We start from the raw sequence: 20,426 nt of genomic DNA on the forward strand, positions 1-20,426 counted from the left end.
AAAAGGCACATAAGGTTCCAATTTCACAGCAATGTGGTGACTGCATGACTTGAAGGTATGTGAGGGGTTTATTTCACAATGTCCCAATATTTACTTGTTATCTACTCATTACCATTCTTGAGTGGAATCCAGCTGTGTGGACACAGGAGGCTGCAGACACTGGAATCTGGAGGACGTCAGTGGGTTGAACAGCATCTGTGGAGGCAGAGGGATGGTCGACGTTTTGGGTTGAGACCTGCATCAGAAACTTGCATTACCTTGATGACCTTCTTCACAATGATGCCTGCACTTCAGAAATGCATCACTTCAAAGAAAGTGTTCTGGGACATCCTGATGCTGTGAAAGACAATTTTATATCTGCGGAACCCTCACAAATGCCCTGAGTCTCAAGAGTTCCAACTCTACCAAAGGTTCGCAACTCCTTCAACGTTGTCCTAAAGTAGCAGGGGTGAGGGTCCACTCACAGTGAGTTTAATCATTATTCAGGTCCAAAGACTGTTCAGTAGAATGGACAACTGTTGCATAAATTGCAGCTGAAAGAGAAACAATTCTGTTTTAAAACCACAAGACTATAAGACATAGGAGCAGAATCAGGCCATTTGCCCCTCAAGTCTGCTCCGCCATTCCATCATGGCTGATTTTTTAACCCTCTCAACCCTATCTTCCTGCCTTCTTGATTGACTTCCTCACTAATCAAGTACTATTAACCTCTGCTTTAAATGACTTGACTGCCACAGCCATCTGGGGCAATGAATTCCACAGATTCACTACCCTCTGGCTAAAAGAAATTCCTCCTCATCTCTATTCTAAAGTGATGTCTTTGTATTCTGAGGCTGTGCCCTCTGGTCCTAGACTCTCCCAATATTGGAAGCATCCTCTCCACGTCTGCTCTATCTCAGCCTTTCAGTATTCCATAGGTTTCAATAAGATCCTTCCCTCCAGTGAGTACAGGCCCAGAGCCATCAAACACTCCTCATGCATTAACCCTTTCATTCCTGGGATCATTCTAGTGAACCTCCGCTGGGCCCTTTTCGATGTCGGCACGTCCTTTCTTAGAAAAGGGGCCCAAAACTGCTCGCAATACCTCAAGTGTGGTCTGACCAAAGCTCCAGAATTACACTCATTTTAGGATTTTAATGTACTTGTTGAGAGACGCTGCTGCAGGTCTCCTCGGTTTATGGTAGGATTCCGTTCCTGAGAACTACTCATAACCTGATCAGTTTACAAGTAGAAAGTGTGGCAGCTCAGCAAAATACTTAAGTAAAGATCTAGCCCAGCCTGGGGCAATGTATAGTTACACAAGGGTGTTGAACATCAGCCATGTGTTGATTGCTGCAAACTGAGTAGACATATTGCACGATATGGCTGTGGTCCTTTGCTATCTCTTATCTGATGATGTGGTCCTCCGAGTAAATTTGAGCTTCAAGCCCAGACTCCGTGCTTTAGAAATAGCTTCTTACTTTCCACCAACAGATTACTGAATAGTTCCATTAACACTATCTTGTCATTCATCTTTTGCGCTCTTTGCTTTTGTAACATTGCACTGTACAACCCGAAAGTCTTACTCTTCACAAACATCCATGAAACAGAACAAACCAAAGAATGAATAACAGAAATATCAGAACCCCAAAGCCCCCCTCCCTCTTCCATTGCACAAGCAGCAACTGAGGTATCAACCTTCCCTCTGCCCCTCGCCCCACTTGCACCAGCAAAAAAAGTTCAACCATCCCTCCTCCCACCATGCAAACAATAGCAAAAGCCCTCAAAAAGACCTTGACCTAGAGTGCATCAAAAACTACAGTCCTATCCCATATTCCCATTGTTTTTGATACCAGCGGCACACAGGTCCCTGCAAGTTTTTTCCCTTGTCATTGTTTTTTTGACATTTTTCACTAGATTACTCTCATATTTTCCTTCCTTTTACCGATCCCTTTGTTGAATTCCAAAGTGTGCTTAGCATGGGCGGCTTCTCTGATTGGTATGAAATCCTGCCAAATGGGAACATGAACTCTCAGGGGGTATCTGCTGGTGGTTTACCACTCACTACGTGTTTTAATTTCCTTACCTGTCTCTGTGTGCCTGGGTGTTGGAAGTTGGACATTATCGTAAAGACTGTGACATGGAGAGTCGTGGGGATCTGCAAAATATACAAATAGTTAAAATTCATCCTTACCTCCTCCCCACTGCATTCCTTCCTTAAAGCCACCCTCACTCTACCTCTAATGAATGCCTTCAGTTACCTTGGAGTGTGGAGGGAGGTGACCTGCTAGGAGCTAATAAAACAAAGATGAAGGCTGTCTGCAGGCAGGTGTGATCAGTTGAAGCTGGCATCATGGTCAGCACAGGCACCATTGAGCTGAAGGCCTTGTTCCTGTGGTGTGCTGTTCTATGCTCTATAGAAGTGAGGCCGTAACGCTGAGACTTTATAAGGCATCGGGCAAACTATACTTGGAGTATAGTATTGTGAGCCGTTTCGAGCTTCGTATCTAAGAAAGGATGTGCCGGCATAGGAGAAGATGATTCCGGGAATGAAAGGGTTAATGTTTGAGAAGCATTTGATGACTCTGGGCCTGTACTCACTGAGTGAGGAGGGAATCTCATTGAAACATATTAATTATTGAAAAGCCTAGTTAGAATGGTGGGTGGTGGGGCAGAGATGCGTCTCTACCAAAGGAGGTATAAGGTGTTCCTTCCCTCCGCTGGCCTGCAGGTCACCCTTGGGCAAGGTGTAGCACCTGCTTAGCCCCCTGATCAGGGGCGCCTGAAGCCATGGGAGCAGGTGGTGGATGGTTGTATGAGCAGCTGGTGCAGATCACAAGTCCTGGTTATGTGACCACTGACACCAGGCAGTCAATCTCTGAAGAGTATTGATAATGGCTGGGCTCACCCGTCTTGTAAAGGCACTGCTCAGAAAAAGCCATTGGCAAACCACTTCTGCAGAAAAATTTGCCAAGAGCAATCACGGTGAAATATCATGATCGCCTACATAATGATGATGAGATAGAGTGGATGTGGAGAGGCTGTTTCCAGTAGTGGGAGATTCTAGGTTCAGTCTGTGTTGAATATCAGCTGACAGATATAACAGGTTCAAAGGGCAAAGTGGACTAGTCACTCTTATATTTCCTCTGTTATAATGTTCTCCCTTACATCAGAAGTCTGCTCTGAAAGAGCCTTTGCCCCCCACTCTGAAAGCCCCTTCTGTCTGTCGTCTCACACTTCTTTCCCCAGCCCTGATAGGTCCCATTACACCTGCTTTGTCAGTCCACTCTCCCCCCCATGCCTATTCCTCTCAGATTGGCAGCTCTCACCTGACCTAACAACCCATTTTCCCTGTTCTGCTTACCTCCTCTTCCTCAGTGTTGCAGTTCCAGCTCTGCTTGCTGGTGGGAGGAAGGTCAAATCCACCAAGACCTTTGGCCTCCACGTCCTGACCTTGTAGCAGCTTCACTGGCTTTAACCTGTCTCACGTACTCAGTCAGCCTTGAACTTTTGAGACCACCGGATTGTGGGGGTTAGTGGGAAGCCCAGTGGGTGTTGTTAGTCTATGTGGGGCTGTTCCTGCACAATATGTCAAGGATACACTGTCCAGCCAGCTGAAGAGATGAATTTCCACTAGATACCCACAGTACAGTGGCTATATTTCATTAGGGGTTTGAGGAGATTTGGTATGTCACCAATGAATGGAAAATCCCACAAAAAGTAGCAGATATGTCCCAGTTCATCACGAGTAAGGCCCTCCCCACCACTGAGTATATCTACATGGAGCACTGTCGCATCATGGACCCCCAATACCCAGGTCATGTTCTCTTCATGCTGCCTCCAGGAAGGAGGTAAAGGAGACTCAGGACTCACACCAACAGTTATTAACCCTCCACCATCAGGCTCTTGAACCAGAAGGGATAACTTCACTCAACTTAACTTGTCCCATGAATGAAATGTTCCCACAACCTCATGTTCTCGATATTGACTGCTTATTTATTTATCAATATATTTATTTCTTTTTGTGTTTACCCAGTTTGTTGTCCTGCACACTGATTGACAGCCCGGGTTGGTTTATCATTCTGTTAGGGGTTTATTGAGTATGCCTGCAAGAAAACAAATCTCAGGGTTGTATATGGTGACATATGTGGACTTTGGTAATAAATTTACTTTGAACTTTTGACTTTTAGCAAATTTCTACAGAAGCACCATGGAGAGTATCAGTGTCTGGTATGGAGGCACTGCAGTGCACTCAATGATTTAGAAGCAGCTTCTTTCTCCCATCTGATTTCTGAACAGTCCATGAACACTACATCACTATTTTGCCTTTTTTTTGCCCAACTTATTTATTTTTTATATTTCTTATTGTAACTTCTTTATGACTGCACTGCTGCCACAAAACAACACATTTTTTTGACAATGAAAATAAACCTGATTTTGACAATGGTGTTTCTCTGCTCCCACTGTTTGATGCGCCTTACCTTTCTGCTGCCCTGCTTCGGAATGTTTTTGAATCTGCACGATGCTGTAAACAGGCTGATGGGGATCCTTCCGGGGATCTGGAAAGGACACAGAGCTGCTGAACTTTCTCATCCTCTCACTACACAAATCCCTCAACCCTAGATCTAGCCTGTTACTCCCATGCCCTGAAGCCTCATGTCTCCTGCCATGTAACGGAATGTGTCCTGTCGCACAATGCCATGCATTTCTGGAAGGCAAGTTCAATGTTAGCATTCATTTTGAGAGGATTAGAATATAAAAACAAGAATGTAATTCTGAGGCTTTATAAGGCATTGGTTAGGCCACACTTGGAGTATGCTGACCAATTTTGGATGTTGATAGGTTCTTGACTGGTAAGAGAATCAAAGATTACAGGAAAAAGGCAAGAGAATGGAGCTGAGGGGGGTAATAAATCAGCCATGATGGAATAGTGCAGCAGACTCAGTGGGCTGAATGTCCAAATTCTGATCCCATATCTTATGGTCGTATGGGAAGCCCTCTTAAATCCTGTCCTGTCAACCCCACCGTCCCCCTCTAATACCCTGTACTTCTGACGCTTCAAACCTTCCCAAAGACTCTGATTCTCACCAGCAATTGTTGTGACAGTCTGTTTCTTTCTGATAACCCCTATTGCCTGCTGACAGGCTCCCCACCTCTTTCGATAGCAGTCTGACACCAACGTCCGCTCCCCCCATCGGCAGTCCAGACAGCTCATCCCCTCTGATTGCCCCCATCCCCTGCCTCTATCTATGACAGGCACTGCTCTCACCCTATCACAAGCACACTCTCTCTGTGCTCCGAGGACCCTCCATCCGACTCTCCATTCTTTAACCTCAACTCAACTGTGGATACAATGAAGAACGAGCTGATGGAAAAGTCATGGAGGCAAGGATCCTCAGAAGGCCAATGCCTTACCGCCTACCGTATGTTCACCATTACTTACCCATCTTTGTCTGGCCTTCTGTTTGAAAGTTAACATTGCTGTAGAGATGCTGGTTTAGAGACTCCTGAGGATCTAGAAATGGCATAGACAGTTATTACTCAAGATTCAAGATTGGGTAATGCCATTTCCGGTACACAATTGTAAAGAAGAACAAAATAATTGCTACTCCAGATCTGATGCGGAATTAAGAACTACACAGGATGAAGAAGCAACACGCAAAAAATGCTGGAGGAACTCAGCAGGTCAGGCAGCATCTATAGAAAAGAGTACAGTCGATGTTTTGGCCTGAAACCCATCGGCATGATGCTAGGGTCTGCCGAAGGGTCTCTGTCCTGGTGAAGGATCTCGGCCCGAAATGTCGACTGTACTTTTTCCATAGACGCTGCCTGGCCTGCTGAGTTCCTCCAGCATTTTGTGTGTGCTGCTCTGATTTCCAGCATCTGCATATCTTCTCTTATTTAGATGAAGAAGTCAAAAAATATAAATACATAAAATAGTTCATATTTATAGACTGATTGTGTGTCCATAAACCAAAGGTCCCCAATCTTTTATATGCCATGGATCCCCAACATTAACAATGAGCCCGTGGACCCCAAGGTTGGGAACCCCCGCCATAAAGTGATACGACACACAGGAGTGTCTGTACATAAGGAGACTGACAGGAAATGATAAAGTCATGGTGGTTGGGGGTGTGGAAGGTGGGTCAGTGGGTGGAGGTGTTGATCAGCCTTACTGCTTGGGGAAAGTAACTGTTTTAGAGTCTGGTGGTCCTGGCGTGGATGCAGTTAGCCTGACATCAGTGGTGTGGAAGATACTGGAGTCAATTATAAAAGATGAAATAGTGGCTCATTTGAATAGCAGTAACAGGATCGGTCCGAGTCAGCATGGATTTACAAAGGGGAAATCATGTTTGACTAATCTTCTGGAAATTTTTGAGGATGTAACTAGGAAAATGGACAAAGGAGAACCAGTGGATGCAGTGTACCAGGACTTTCAGAAAGCCTTTGATAAGCACCCACATAGGACATTAGTGGGCAAAAGTAGAGCACCTGGTATTGGGGGTAGGGTACTGACATGGATAGAAAATTGGTTGGCAGACAGGAAACAAAGAGTAGGGATTAACGGGTCCCTTTTAGAATGGCAGGCAGTGAATAGTGGGGTACCGCAAGGCTCGCTGCTGGGACTGCAGCTATTTACAATATACATTAATGATATAGATGAAGGGATTAAAAGTAACATTAGCAAATTTGAAGATGACACAAAGTTGGGTGGCAGTGTGAAATGTCAGGAGGATGTTATGAGAATGCAGCATGACTGGGCAGATGCAGTTTGATGTGGATAAATGTGAGGTTATCCACATTGGTGGCAAGAACAGGAAGTCTGATTACTATCTGAATGGTGTCAAGTTAGGAAAAGGGGAAGTACAACGAGATCTAGGTGTCCTTGTCAATCAGTCACTGAAAGTAAGCATGCAGGTACAGCAGGCAGTGAAGAAAGCTAATGGCATGTTGGCCTCCATAACAAGGGGAATTGAGTATAGGAGCAAAGAGGACCTTCTGCAGCTGTACAGGACCCTGGTGAGACCACACCTGGAGTATTGTGTGCAATTTTGGTCTCCAAATTTGCAGAAGGACATTCTTGCTATTGAGGGAGTGCAGTGTAGGTTCACGAGCTTAATTCCCAGGATGGCGGGACTGTCATATGTTGAAAGATTGGAGCAACTGGGCTTGTATACACTGGAATTTAGAAGGATGAGAGGGGATCTGATTGAAACATATAAGATTATTAAGGGATTGGACACACTAGAGGCAGGAAACATGTTCCCGAGATTGGGGGAGTCCAGAACCAGAGGCCACAGTTTAAGGATAAGGAGTAGGCCATTTAGAACAGAGTTGAGGAAAAACTTTTTCACCCAGTGAGTTGTGGATCTATGGAATGCTCTGCCTCAGAAGGAGGTGGAGGCCAGTTCTCTGGATGCTTTCAAGATAGAGCTCTTAAAGATAGTGGAGTCAAGGGATATGGGGAGAAGGCAGGAACGGGGTACCAATTGTGGATGATCAGCCATGATCACAGTGAATGGCGGTGCTGGCTCAAAGGGCCGAATGGCCTACTCCTGCACCTATTGTCTATGTAACCTCTTCCCTGATGGGAGTGGGACAAACAGTCCAGGAGCAGGGTGGGTGGGATCCTTCATGATCAGCAAAACTTGAATTCAATTTGCATAATCCTCTGGTTTCTTTTACTCCAGAATCTATCTATTTTCTGTTCACAGATTTTCAAAATTATGTTTCCACTGGCTTTTGAGAAAGAGATTTAAGAAGACCTTAGACCAGTGGTTCCCAAACTTTTTTTTGCCATGGTCCAATAATATTTCCCTGTTCTAGACCATCTGAGAGAGAAAAAAAAATCACGTCAATCTGACAATTTACACCCATAAGCACCCATCACCCTCTGTAAAAACTTGCCCTCACATCTCCTTTGAAATTACCCCCTTTTGTCTTAAATGCAGGAAATGAAATTCAGCGGCAGATAGTCGGAGATAGAAGAGATTCTGCAGATGCTGGCAATCCAGAGCAACACACATAAGGTGCTGGAGAAACTCAGCAGGTCGGGCAGCATCCATGGATGGGAATAAAGAATCGACATTTCAGGCCATCAAGTGGACCGTTCATTTTCATAGATGCATTCGGTGTGTGTTGCTCTCGATCACGGGTTCTCAACCCTTTTGTCTGTAAACTGGACCAGTTCAATAACCCTGAGACCTCCACCTTTCCCACCATGCTTTCCCCTATTTTAACTATTCTGTGGTGGCTGTGCATCCCAACTACAGAATTATATGGAATACCCTTCCCGAATCTCTCCCTCCTGGCAATCCTTCTGCATGATAATATGAATGATAATGGTCATTGGACTCACCATTCTGTCCCGGAATGGAAGCCACTTGGGGAATAGTCTCTGCTGTTGAATTGACGATACTGTAAATAGGGTCACTTTCAAGTTGCAAATCTGTCAAAGGCACAAAGATATCAGATGGAGATTTTAATGGAGAAACTGTCCAGCCCCATCCCTCTCCTGTGGTTGAAACTGTAATCGGGAGTGTGGGTGAATCCTGGAGAAATGACTGCAAGTGCAGAGCTTTTCAGCACTACCTGAGCCAAGTCCCTACTGGAGGTGTTACCACCGCTATATTTGTGGACAACATCTTCTGTGGATATTCTGCTTGCCACCTAAAAGACTTGAAAACTTCTACAGATGTAGCATGGAGACAATTTTGACAGGCTGGTATAGGGGTATGGGGGGCTACTGCACAGGATCGAATGAAGCTATAAAATTAGTCAGCTCTGTCTTGGGTACTAGCCTCCATAATATCCAAGATATTTTTAAGGAGCAGGATATCATGGAGTTTTTTTTATTCTATTACAACTTGAAGCAAGTCTACAGGGAGTTTGGCCTCATTACATAGGACATCAATAGAGTAGCTCCTTAGCAGCTAGCCAGCTAGTTTAAACAATGTTAACTATGCTAATGAATGAACAACACCTGTTAAACTCACCTCAACATGTCTTTTACAGTCATTTAACCCATCAGTGAGCAACGCTGTCATTATTTTTGACCCCTATTAGGCAGGAGTACACTTTAGTGTAGTCAGCACAACATTGTGGGCTGAAAGGCCTGTACTGTACTATTCTATGCTCTATGTAGTCTGGAGCGAAGTACGTTTTATATTTTCTTATTTTGGAACACTCTGCCATGGCGCTGCAGGACGCTAAAATGGACTGATGGACAATGAAAGAGAGAGAGAGGTCGACTGTAAAGCCTGCCCACAGAGAAAACTGATAGGTCTACTTAACACAAAGAGAAACCAATCAGGATGCTCCCTCTCCCTCTCAAAAAAACTGATTTCCGGGATATTGTGTTTAATTTGTGGGTGTCAGGGAGCTGCTATTAATATATGGGAGACTCCCAGAACTTCCGGGAGAGGTGGGATGTCTGGGAGAACATAAAACTCCTTACAGACCGGGATGCTGATGCTGTAATAGCATTAAACTACCGTGCTGCCCCACAAACATACAAAATTGAGATACATTTAGTGGGCGTGACAGGAAGGCTGCTTTCTTTGACTAGGAAGTCTGGAACCAGAGTAGGCACCAGGCCAGCTGAGTCAGCTGTGCTTTTCAAGAATGTCCTCAATGTGAAGGGGGAGCTTTGGCAGGTTCCCACTCTGCCCCCCACCCCCCGCACCATTACCTGGCTCTGCAGTTCCTGATTTCACACCACTCACTACACTGGAATCAACACAGTATCCACGCTGACGGGAACCTGGCAAAGACATAGAGGTGAAAAGCATTTCTGTGGAGGTTTTCAGTACTGGGTGTGTATCATTTGTATTTTTCTGTTTGTCAGCTGGGGATGAGTCCTCTTTCCGGCACCCAAACTGGGCCCGGTTATTCTGCTGCTGAAGTGTGGGTGGAACAGGAGCTTCAGACAACCCCACTGGACTCCTAAATCTCCCCACCCTCTAATTCTGCTCCTTAAAATGTTCCAAATTCAACCCTCCATCACTGCTGGCTATCCATTCCCGAGTTCTGGAATTCTCTCTTTAAACCTCTCCCTTTCTCTCTCTGCAAAGATAAGTCTCCACTTCCACCTTTTGCCCTATCTATCCTAAAATCGTCTGCTGTCGGATGTTGAAGATGATTCAGCTATAGATCCTGTCAGGAACTTGGGGACGTTGTGCTGCATTGCAAGTGCCCCATTTTTTTATTTTCCTATTTTAAGTTTAGAGATACAACATGCTAACAGACCCTTCCCAGTCTGTGCAGCCCAGTTACACCCATGTCAACAATTAACCTACTAACCTGTATGACTTTAGAATGCAGGAGGAAATCAGAGCGTGTGGTCATGGGGAGAATGAACAAAGTCCTTACAGACAGTGGTGGGAATTGAACGCGTGTTGCTGACACTGTAAAACATTGTGCTACACGTGTGTGCAATGCAGGTGTTTGTTGTTGATGTTGTTACAGAAGCACAGAAAGGTCACTTTAGAGGAACAAACTGCCCAGAGGGGTTTGAGAGAGCGCTGAGTCTGAGAAAGATCCATGGGTGTGGGTTCTTGAGTGAAAAGAGTGCAGGAGTTCTGGTAGGGGAGCAGATCAGGTTCCCACTGCCATTAAATGGTGGTCAATGTAAAAATTGCATCGGTTTCTCTTACTGGAGCCCCAACACTAGCAGCTGAAGGATCATCTTTAGTATGTACTTAAATATTAGTATTTCTTGACTTGTAAACAAAGATGGATTTCACCATGAAAATAAGAATTTGCCAATAAATCATTGAAAAAATATTCAATATTTTATTGCATTTTTTCCACTTGAGGTTCAATCCAAACTGATTGAGTTTGTCTAGATCCTCTTCAATACTTTCTGTTCATCCTCAGTATCAATATATTCCCATTTACTTCCAGCATCTGCAGAGTCTCTGATGATTATCTTCTAAATCTCCTTTAATCTCTTCTTTTTTCACCTCACTGTAATATGTGTCATGTCCATTTGCCCTGGGAAAAAGAACTTTACAACCTTCTCCATCTATGCCGGTCATAATTCTACATACTTCTATCAGATTGCCCCTCGGCAATCTCTAGAGAAACATTTATAGTTTGTCCAACCTCTCTAAGAGATAATACTCTCTAATCCAGGCAGCATCCTGGCAAACCTCTTCTGCACTCTGTGCAAAGCCTCCACATACTTCCTGTAATGTGGCATCCATAACTACGTACAATTCTCCAAATATGAGCCAACCTAACTGTTCTACTCAATGTCCTGACTGATGAAGGCAAGCATGCCTTTTACACATTCTTCGCTCTGTTGATGTAGGACCTCAAGGGTTAAATGTGAGGATACAGAAAAAAGTTTCCATTTCTAAAGAAGAATAAATGCATCAACTATGCTCCCATATCTGAAAACGAACCTTTGGTGGAGTACATAGCTAATCGGATTAATGGGGAGCAGGAAGGGAAGGGTGAAGGGAGAGGGAGATGGAGAGGGAGAGGGAGAGGGAGAGGGAGAGAGGGAGAGAGGGAGAGAGGGAGAGAGGGAGAGAGGGAGAGAGGGAGAGGGGGAGAGGGGGAGAGGGGGAGAGAGGGAGAGGGAGAGGGAGAGGGAGAGGGAGAGAGGGAGAGAGAGAGAGAGAGAGAGAGAGAGAGAGAGAGAGAGAGAGAGAGAGAGAGAGAGAGAGAGAGAGAGATGATTTCCTCTTTTCAATTTCAGATCAAATGGGAATTTCTATGGACCAAGGCCAGTCCATTCAGAGGCAGGAAGGGAAGCTCTTCCTCCCACAGAAGTAGGTGGACTCTTTATCATTTTATTTCTTTTCTTTGGAGATGAATTCTCTCCACACTTAATGGGAGAATATGTAAATTGTGATGAATGGGTGTTTTCATGAGCTGATGCATCTGTGTTCAGAACCAAGGGGCTGATAGGAGGTAAAATAGACATGGGCCATCATACAATTGTATGGTGGAACTGGGTTAATGGACTGAATGGCCTCTGTATCCATCCCCCTCTGTGAAATGTCCCTGACCCAGGAAGAGTGGACCATTCACTGGATTACTCACCTTTCTTCAGAGACCAGACAACAAAAACAACCAAAGAAACAATTGCTAAAGAGGGCAATACAATGAAGAGGGCCAGCATCAAAGCACTTGTTCCCGTCTTGGCTAGGTGGATCTCGCGGGTGTCTCTCCTATGCTTATTCATAGCCACACAGCAGTAGCTCCCTCTCAGCCCGGGCAGAACCAGCTTTCCTACACTCTCCAGATCTCCGGTGACTCTCATCTCGCTGCTGTTCATGGGCAGTGTGCTGTTCTCGAGGTCAATCCACGTGATGTTTGCAGGGGGCTTCCCTTCAGCCCTGCACACGAGGGTGGCTCCAGTATCATCAGTCACAAGAGATAGACTCAGGATGATGGCCGGGACTTGGAGGAGGAAAGAAAATCAAATTAAGTTCATTGAATCTTTACAATTTTTATTTTAGAGAACAGCATCATCATTATGTGATGTCGCAGGATCTGGGCGATCATGGTCTCATGATCATGACTGATCACAAATTTTTCTACAGAAATGCCTTCTTCTGGGCAGTGTCTTTACAAGATGGGTAACCCCAGGCATTATCAATACTCTTCAGAGATTGCCTGCCTGGTGTCATTGTTTGCATAACCAGGGCTTGTGATCTGCCCCAGCCGTTTGTACTGTCACGAATCCTGTGACAAGTTGAAAAGGACCAGCAGAAATGGAATACACCTGGAGTCTGGTTTACTTTAAATTAAGACTATATTTATTACTATTACGAATTAACATCATTAAAATTGGATAATACGATACAGTTTATAAACTATTTTATATATTGTTTTATATATATATATCCGCAGAAATGTGTGTGGATGTAATAGTCTTGGAGGTAGATATCAGAGATATCAGTCTTATGGTGTCAGGTAAGTTTAAGCAGTTCAGTTCACTATGTGTTGTGTCGAGTTGAATTGATGGAGAGAGAGAGAGTTAATTGAGTTGATGTTTACATTGGCAGATTTAGTTGTTCTTGCTTCCGGAGTCTTTAGAGTCATTTTGTGTGAACCCCGCACAGACACGGACGGACAGAGCCCCTTCTAGGGAACGGTCTACTAACCCACGGCACGGGTTCACCACCAGCAGATCCCCACAGGCAAGCTCTTACCTGCACTGGTAATCACGGGTTAAAATTAATCGGTCCATGGCCTCCACCCTCGTGGTGGTCTTAAACTCCACCAGTGGTTTCTCGGGTAGCTTCCGCACTTCTCCCGTGTCCTGTCTCCTCTGCCGTTATCAGACCAACGCCTCAACTTTTCATATTCCATCCGGATTTCTAACTGTCTGTTAGCTAAACCGCTCTGAGCTGTTACCATGGTGACTTCCCAGCTCGTGTCTCAGCTGGCGCCATACTCTCTCTCTCAAGGTCACAATTAAAAGTGTTATCAAAACTATGTCAGAGTCCTCTCTCTCTTTTAATTGCCTCCTGGTTCATTAAACTGCTGAATTTTCTAGCAGTTTCTCACCTGCGTGACATCTTCCCCCTTTTGGGAAAAATTTGATCTTTGAGCAAAATTTTGTTCACTCACAGATTCTACACACTAAGCACTACATTCTACTTCACAAAGTGTACCTTTAGAATTTACACAGTTCATCAGCATTTTTTTAAACAGCGGGATAGGCAATCTGCAATGACATTGTCCGTACCCCTTAAGTGTCTTATCTCTATATCAAACTGCTGTAAACACAGGCTCCAGTTTAATAAACGTCAATTTCGACCTTTAATCTTATCTAAAAACACCAAAGGGTTGTGGTCAATGTACACCATTAATAGCTTTTGTACAGCACTGATGTAAACCTCGAAATGTTGTAATGCAAAAATGAGGGACTGCAAGTCTTTTTCTATTGTCGAGTAATTTTTCTGGTGCACATTAAACTTTTTGGAAAAGTATGCCACCGGATGTTCAATACCATCATCTCCCCTCTGTAACAGCACCACCCCTGCAGCTTCATCGCTAGTGTCCGTCACTAAGGAGAACGGATTAGTGAAGTCCGGTGCCTTTAGCACTGGATGGTGACACAAGATACCCTTTAACCATCTGAACGCCTTTTGGCAACTCTCATCCCACACAAATTGTTCACTCTTTCTCAACGGTTTTGTCAGTGGAAGGGCAATATCTGCCAAGTTCTTGCAAAATTTTCGATAATACCCCACCAGACCTAAAAACCTTCTCAAAACCGTTGGAATGGGTACATCAGCGATAGCCTGAACTTTCCCTTTCACAGGAACCAGTTGACCCTGGCCCACCACCTAACCCTGGCGTGACCAAACTCATTCTTGCCAAGGTTCACCATCAGATTAGCTTTAGAGAGCCGGTCAAATAATTTCTCTACTGTTACAATGTGTTCCTCCCATGTGTCGTTCCATACTACTAAACCGTCAATTTATGCCTCAGTATTCTTCAAGCCTTGAATCACAGAGTTTATTTTATGTCCCAGGGGCATTTTTCATCCTGAAAGGCATCACATTATACTTGTACAACCCTGAGGGGGTGACGAATGCCGATATCTCTCGTGCCCTATCAGTTAAGGGAACACACCAGTACCCTTTTAGCAGGTCAATTCTTGTTAGGTACTTAGCCTTTCCCACCCTATCATATAACCATATAACCATAATTACAGCACAGAAACTGGCCATCTCAGCCCTTCTAGTCCGTGCCGAATGCTTACTGTCACCTAGTCCCACTGACCCACACTCAGCCCATAACCCTCCATTCCTTTCCTGCCCATATACCTATCCAATTTTACTTTAAATGACAATACTGAACCTGCCTCTACCACTTCTATTGGAAGCTCATTCCACACAACTACTACTCTCTGAGTAAAGCAATCCCCCCTCATGTTACCCTTAAACTTTTGCCCGCTAACTCTCAACGCATGTCCTCTTGTTTGAATCTCCCCTACTCTCAATGGAAAAAGCCTATCCACGTCAACTCTATCTATCCCCCTCATAATTTTAAATACCTCTATCAAGTCCCCCCTCAACCTTCTATGCTCTAAAGAATAAAGACCTAACTTGTTCAACCTTTCCATGTAACTTAGGTGCTGAAACCCACGTAACATTCTAATAAATCTTCTCTGTACTCTCTCTATTTTGTTGACATCTTTCCTATAATTCGGTGACCAGAACTATACACAATATTCCAAATTCGGCCTTACCAATGTCTTGTACAATTTTAACATTGCATCCCAACTCCTATACTCAATGCTCTGATTTATAAAGGTCAACATACCAAAAGCTTTCTTCACCACCCTATCCACATGAGATTCCACCTTCAGGGAACTATGCACCATTATTCCTAGATCACTCTGTTCTACTGCATTCTTTAATACCCTACCATTTGCCATATATGTCCTATTTGGATTATTCCTACCAAAATGTAGCACCTCACACTTATCAGCATTAAACTCCATCTACCATCGTTCAGCCTAGTCTGCTAACTGGCCTAAATCTCTCTGCAAGCTTTGAAAACCTACTTCATTATCCACAATACCACCTATCTTAGTATCATCTTCATACTTACTAATCCAATTTACCACCCCATCATCCAGATCATTAATGTATATGACAAACAACGTTGGACCCAGTACAGATCTCTGAGGCACACCACTAGTCACCGGCCTCCAACCTGATAAACAATTATCCACCACTACTCTCTGGAATCTCCCATCCAGCCACTGTTGAATCCATTTTACTACTGCAATATTAATACCTAATGATTGAACCTTCCTAACTAACCTTCCATGTAGAACCTTGTCAAAGGCCTTACTGAAGTCCATATAGACAACATCCATTGCTTTATCCTCATTAACATTGCTTGTAATCTCTTCAAAAAATTCAATTAGATTTGTCAAACATGACCTTCCACGCACAAATCCATGTTGACTGTTCCTAATCAGACCCTGTCTATCCAGATAATTATATATACCATCTCTAAGAATGCTTTCCATTAATTTACCCACCACTGACATCAAACTGACAGGCCTATAATTTCTATTCTGTTCCCTTGCCGATACCTTCCAGAATATTCACTTGGTCCATTTTTGTCTCGTCACCAAATTCTAAGACATCACTTAATATCAGTGACTGAAAGGCTCCAGTATCGCACCAGATTCTCACTGGAACTGGGGGTGACCCCTCCTTCAGAGACACAAAACCCTTGATAATAAACCACTCAATCTCTTCCTGAACTTGGCCAGACCCCACCTTCCTTCGTGTGGTCTCAGCCGCTGGCGCACATACATCGGGGGTTTTCCCCTTTTCCCATTTCTTTCTTCCGAATAGGACAGTTGGATGCCACATGGCCAGGCAACCTGCAGTAGTAACAGGTAAAACTGGAAAACTTATCTTTGGTTGGTTTCCCCTCCTTTTTACCTCTGTCACTGGCTCCTGCCTTGTTTCCTGTGTTACTTGGCAGATTATCCAGGTATTTCTTCTGATAACCCTTGCTCGGGAAAAAATTAATCTTGTGAGTCAGGGCAAACTCATCCACTAACCTAGTGGCCGTGTAAAGAGTCTCAACCTCTTTCTCTTCTAAGTATGACCATATCTCACTAGGGACACACTCTTTTAATTCCTCGATCAGCATCAGCTGTCTACTTTGTGGTAGTCCTCGTCTACCTCTTTCGAGGCACACCACCGATCAAAGTACCTCTCCTTTTCACAGGCAAACTCTACATATGTCTGGTTCCTGGACTTCCTCAAACCCTGAAACTTCTGTTGGTATGCTTCTGGCACCATTTCATAGACCTTAAGCACAGCCTCCTTCACAGCATCATAATTAGTCGACTCAGTCACAGACAAGGCAGAATATGCTTGCTGCACCTTCCCTTTTAACACACTTTGCAGCAATACTGCCCAGTCCTCCCTCGACCACTTCTTGTTCTGAGCAACTTTCTCAAAATGTAGGAAGTACCTATCAACGTCTCCTTTAGCAAACAGAGGTACCAACTTAATTTCCTGACTGACATTAATGGATACACCCCTCTCGCCACTCTCGGCCTGACACTTCACCCTCTTGACGACGCATCTCCCTCTCAAACTCCCTCTGTTTTTCTCCCTCTGCAGCCTCCAACTTAAGTCTCTCCATTCTTAATTGTTCTGGTCGTAACAGGGTCTCCTCATCACCTACTGGAAACTCCTGTAGCGACTCCTCCTCAAGTAACTCTTTCCCAACACAATATTCAGCTACTTTCCTCCGAATTCCTGCCTTTGTCATACTCCTCTGTATTCCAGTAAGTTTCCATTTGTTAGCAATGTCACATAGAACCTCCTTTCGGGCTCTCCTCAAAAACAGAGGAATAGGGTTCTCTATAAATTCAATATCCTCCATTTCTGCTGTTTTCCACACACAGCTTAATTACAAGGGATTTCCCCAATTAAGACAAGCCCCCACAATTTCAAAAATTGGCTCCGATCAAATTTGTTCAGAACCCGGACGCAGACCCCAATTTTGTCACGAATCCCAAGACAAGTTGAAAAGGACCAGCAGAAATGGAACACACGTGGAGTTTGGTTTACTTTAAATTAAGACTATATTTATTACTACTATGAAATAATATCATTAAAACTGGATAATACGATACAGGTTATAAACTAGTATCTCTCTCCCTCTTTCTCTTTCTCTCTCTCTCTCTCTCTCTCTCTCTATATATATATATATATATATATATATATATAGAGAGAGATATATATATATATATATATCTGCAAATGTGTGTGTGGATACAAAGATAATAGTCCTGGAGGTAGATATCAGTCTTACAGTGTCAGGTAAGTTTAAGCAGTACAGTTCACTTTGTGTTGAGTTGAGTTGAATTGATGGAGAGAGAGAGTGTTTTTTTAAATTTTTTTTATTAGTTTTTCAAAACATTTTACAAATTAAAAACCCCAAATCCCAATGAAGAAGAATAAAACAGTGCAAAATTAAGCATACAATAACAATATGCTACAAAGGAAGAGAATTTAGCAAAAAAAAACACCTAAATTAAAGACAAGTAAGCTTAGTGTCCTCCCCAAGCCCCACAACACAAGAAAAAACAACAGCAACTCCAGACCAACCACAACACAATATAGAGAGTATAAGTCAGGACAGCCAAACTCCCAGACTGTGAATACACTCAGCAACAGAGGATAATAATACCTTCTACCAGAGAAAAAAGGAGCTGAGGTCCAAACAGGCCATGATGTCGTTAAGCCGAATGATTGATATTAAGCCTTTACCTAGTGGATTCATGGAAAGAAATAGGTCCATAGCATTTTTTGCAGGCATTTCAGGAAAGTTAGGAATTAAAGGAGCAATAAAGTGTCGGATTTGGAGATATCTGAAAAAATGAGCATTGGGCAGATTGAACTTAACAGAGAGCTGCTGAAAAGAAGCGAAGCGATTATCAATGAAAAGATCTTCAAAATGTCTAATGCCCTTCCTATACCAAACCTGGAATGCTGAATCGTATGTAGTAGGTAAAAAAAGGTGATTATGAGCAATAGGGCTGGAAATGGAAAACCCCTGGAAACCATAGCATTTCCTGATCTGAGCCCATATACGCAAAGTGTGTCTAACAAGAGGATTAGCTATTAATCTGGGCAGACTACTAGGGAGTGCAGAGCCAAGAAGTGCAGAGATAGATAATTCTTTAGTGGAGCTCAGCTCCATCGCCACCCAGTTAGGGCACTGGGGTTGGCCATGGAAGAAAGACCAGAAGGTAGCACAACGTATATTAGCTGCCCAATAATATAAACGAAAGTTAGGTAAAGCCATGCCACCCTCTTTTTTAGATTTTTGGAGATGGATTTTATTAATTCTAGAGCGCTAATTCTGCCACAGGTATGACAAAATAATAGAGTCTAAGGAATTAAAAAAAGATTTAGGAATAAAAATTGGGATAGATTGAAATAGGTATAAAAATTTGGGGAGAACATACATTTTAACAACATTAATACGACCTACCAAAGACATAGATAGAGGTGACCATTGTACCAGACTCTGTTTTATAGCATATGAAAGATTGGCAAAGTTTTCACGAAAGAGATCTTTAAACTTCCTTGTCACTGTAATTCCAAGATAAGTAAATTGACTATGGACTACTTTAAAAGGGAGATCATGAAATGTTAGTTCTTGTGCTTCTTTATTAATTGGGAGAAGTTCACTCTTATGTAAATTAAGTTTATAGCCAGAGATCTGGCTAAACTGGTCAAGAAGTGAAAACATTAGAGGTAAGGATGTAGACGGATTTGAGAGAAGGAGTAATAAGTCATCAGCATAGAGAGAAACTTTATGCTCAACACCCCCTCTCCAAATCCCAGTCAATTCAGGGCAGTTTCGAAATGCTATCGCCAGAGGTTCCATAGCCAAATCAAAGAGAAAGGGACTTAAGGGGCATCCCTGGTGGGTGCCATGTTTGAGATTAAATACTTGGGATTTCTGAAAATTGGTTAAAACAGAAGCAGTAGGACACAGGTACAGCAATTGGATCCAAGAGATGAAACTTTGGCCAAGGTCAATTTTTCTAAAACTGCAAAAAGGTAGTTCCACTCTATACGATCAAATGCTTTCTCTGCATCGAGGGAAATAACACATTCAGGAATCCCAGTTGGAGGTGAGTATAAGATATTAAATAAACGCCGAATGTTAAAAAAAGGAAAACGGTTTTTAATAAAGCCTGTTTGGTCATCAGAGATAATGGAGGGAATGCCGGTTTCTAATCTATGAGCCAAAACTTTAGCTGAGATCTTTACATCAGCATTGAGCAGAGAGATCGGCCTATACGAGGAACACTCTGTTGTGTCTTTGCCCTTTTTTAAAAGAAGAATGTCATAGGTGCCTCACTGAAAGAGGGTGGCAATTTGCCGTAATTAAACGAGTCAGATAATACTGAGAGTAACTGAGGAGAAAGAAGAGAAGAGAATGATTTATAAAATTCTACAGGGAACCCATCAGGTCCAGGAGATTTCCCTGAGGACAGTGCAGAAATTGCAGTAGCTATTTCTTCTAATGACATAGACGCATTGGGTTTGGCTTTGAAATCAGATGAAAGTGAGGGGATATTCAGATTCTGTAAAAATTGATCAACAGAGATATTGTCATTCAGAGATTCAGAGGAATAAAGCCGAGAATAAAAATTTTTAAATGCGTCATTAATTTCTAAGTGATCTGATGTAAAGTCTCCGTTCTCCTTCCGGATCTTTGTAACATGTTGTTTGGCTTTGGAACGCCTCAGCTGATTGGCTAGGAACCTCTGCGATGTGCTTCTACAATCAGATGGTGTTTTACCTGGTATTGATGGAAGCACAAGATTACTGGTCGTGGGCGGTTGCCCAGAATTCCGGCGGGAACATGGACCCGGTGTGCCCGTTCGAGCTCAGGCGGGTTCGGAAGCAAATCTT

General features: G+C 43.4%; 1 long non-coding RNA gene across 2 annotated transcripts in view; it reads left to right on the forward strand.

The window, feature by feature from the left end:
* The window catches only part of LOC132396556 (uncharacterized), a 148,403-nt gene that overhangs the window by 106,609 nt on the left and 21,368 nt on the right, over positions 1 to 20,426 (forward strand). For both annotated transcript variants that reach the window (XR_009513018.1, XR_009513017.1), the window contains exons 2-3: positions 7,932 to 8,111; positions 11,687 to 11,759. This is a non-coding gene — a long non-coding RNA (uncharacterized LOC132396556). The remainder of the gene's footprint in view (positions 1 to 7,931; positions 8,112 to 11,686; positions 11,760 to 20,426) is intronic.

The sequence above is a fragment of the Hypanus sabinus genome, chromosome 7 (genome assembly GCF_030144855.1).
Source record: "Hypanus sabinus isolate sHypSab1 chromosome 7, sHypSab1.hap1, whole genome shotgun sequence".
Classification (NCBI taxonomy): domain Eukaryota; kingdom Metazoa; phylum Chordata; class Chondrichthyes; order Myliobatiformes; family Dasyatidae; genus Hypanus; species Hypanus sabinus.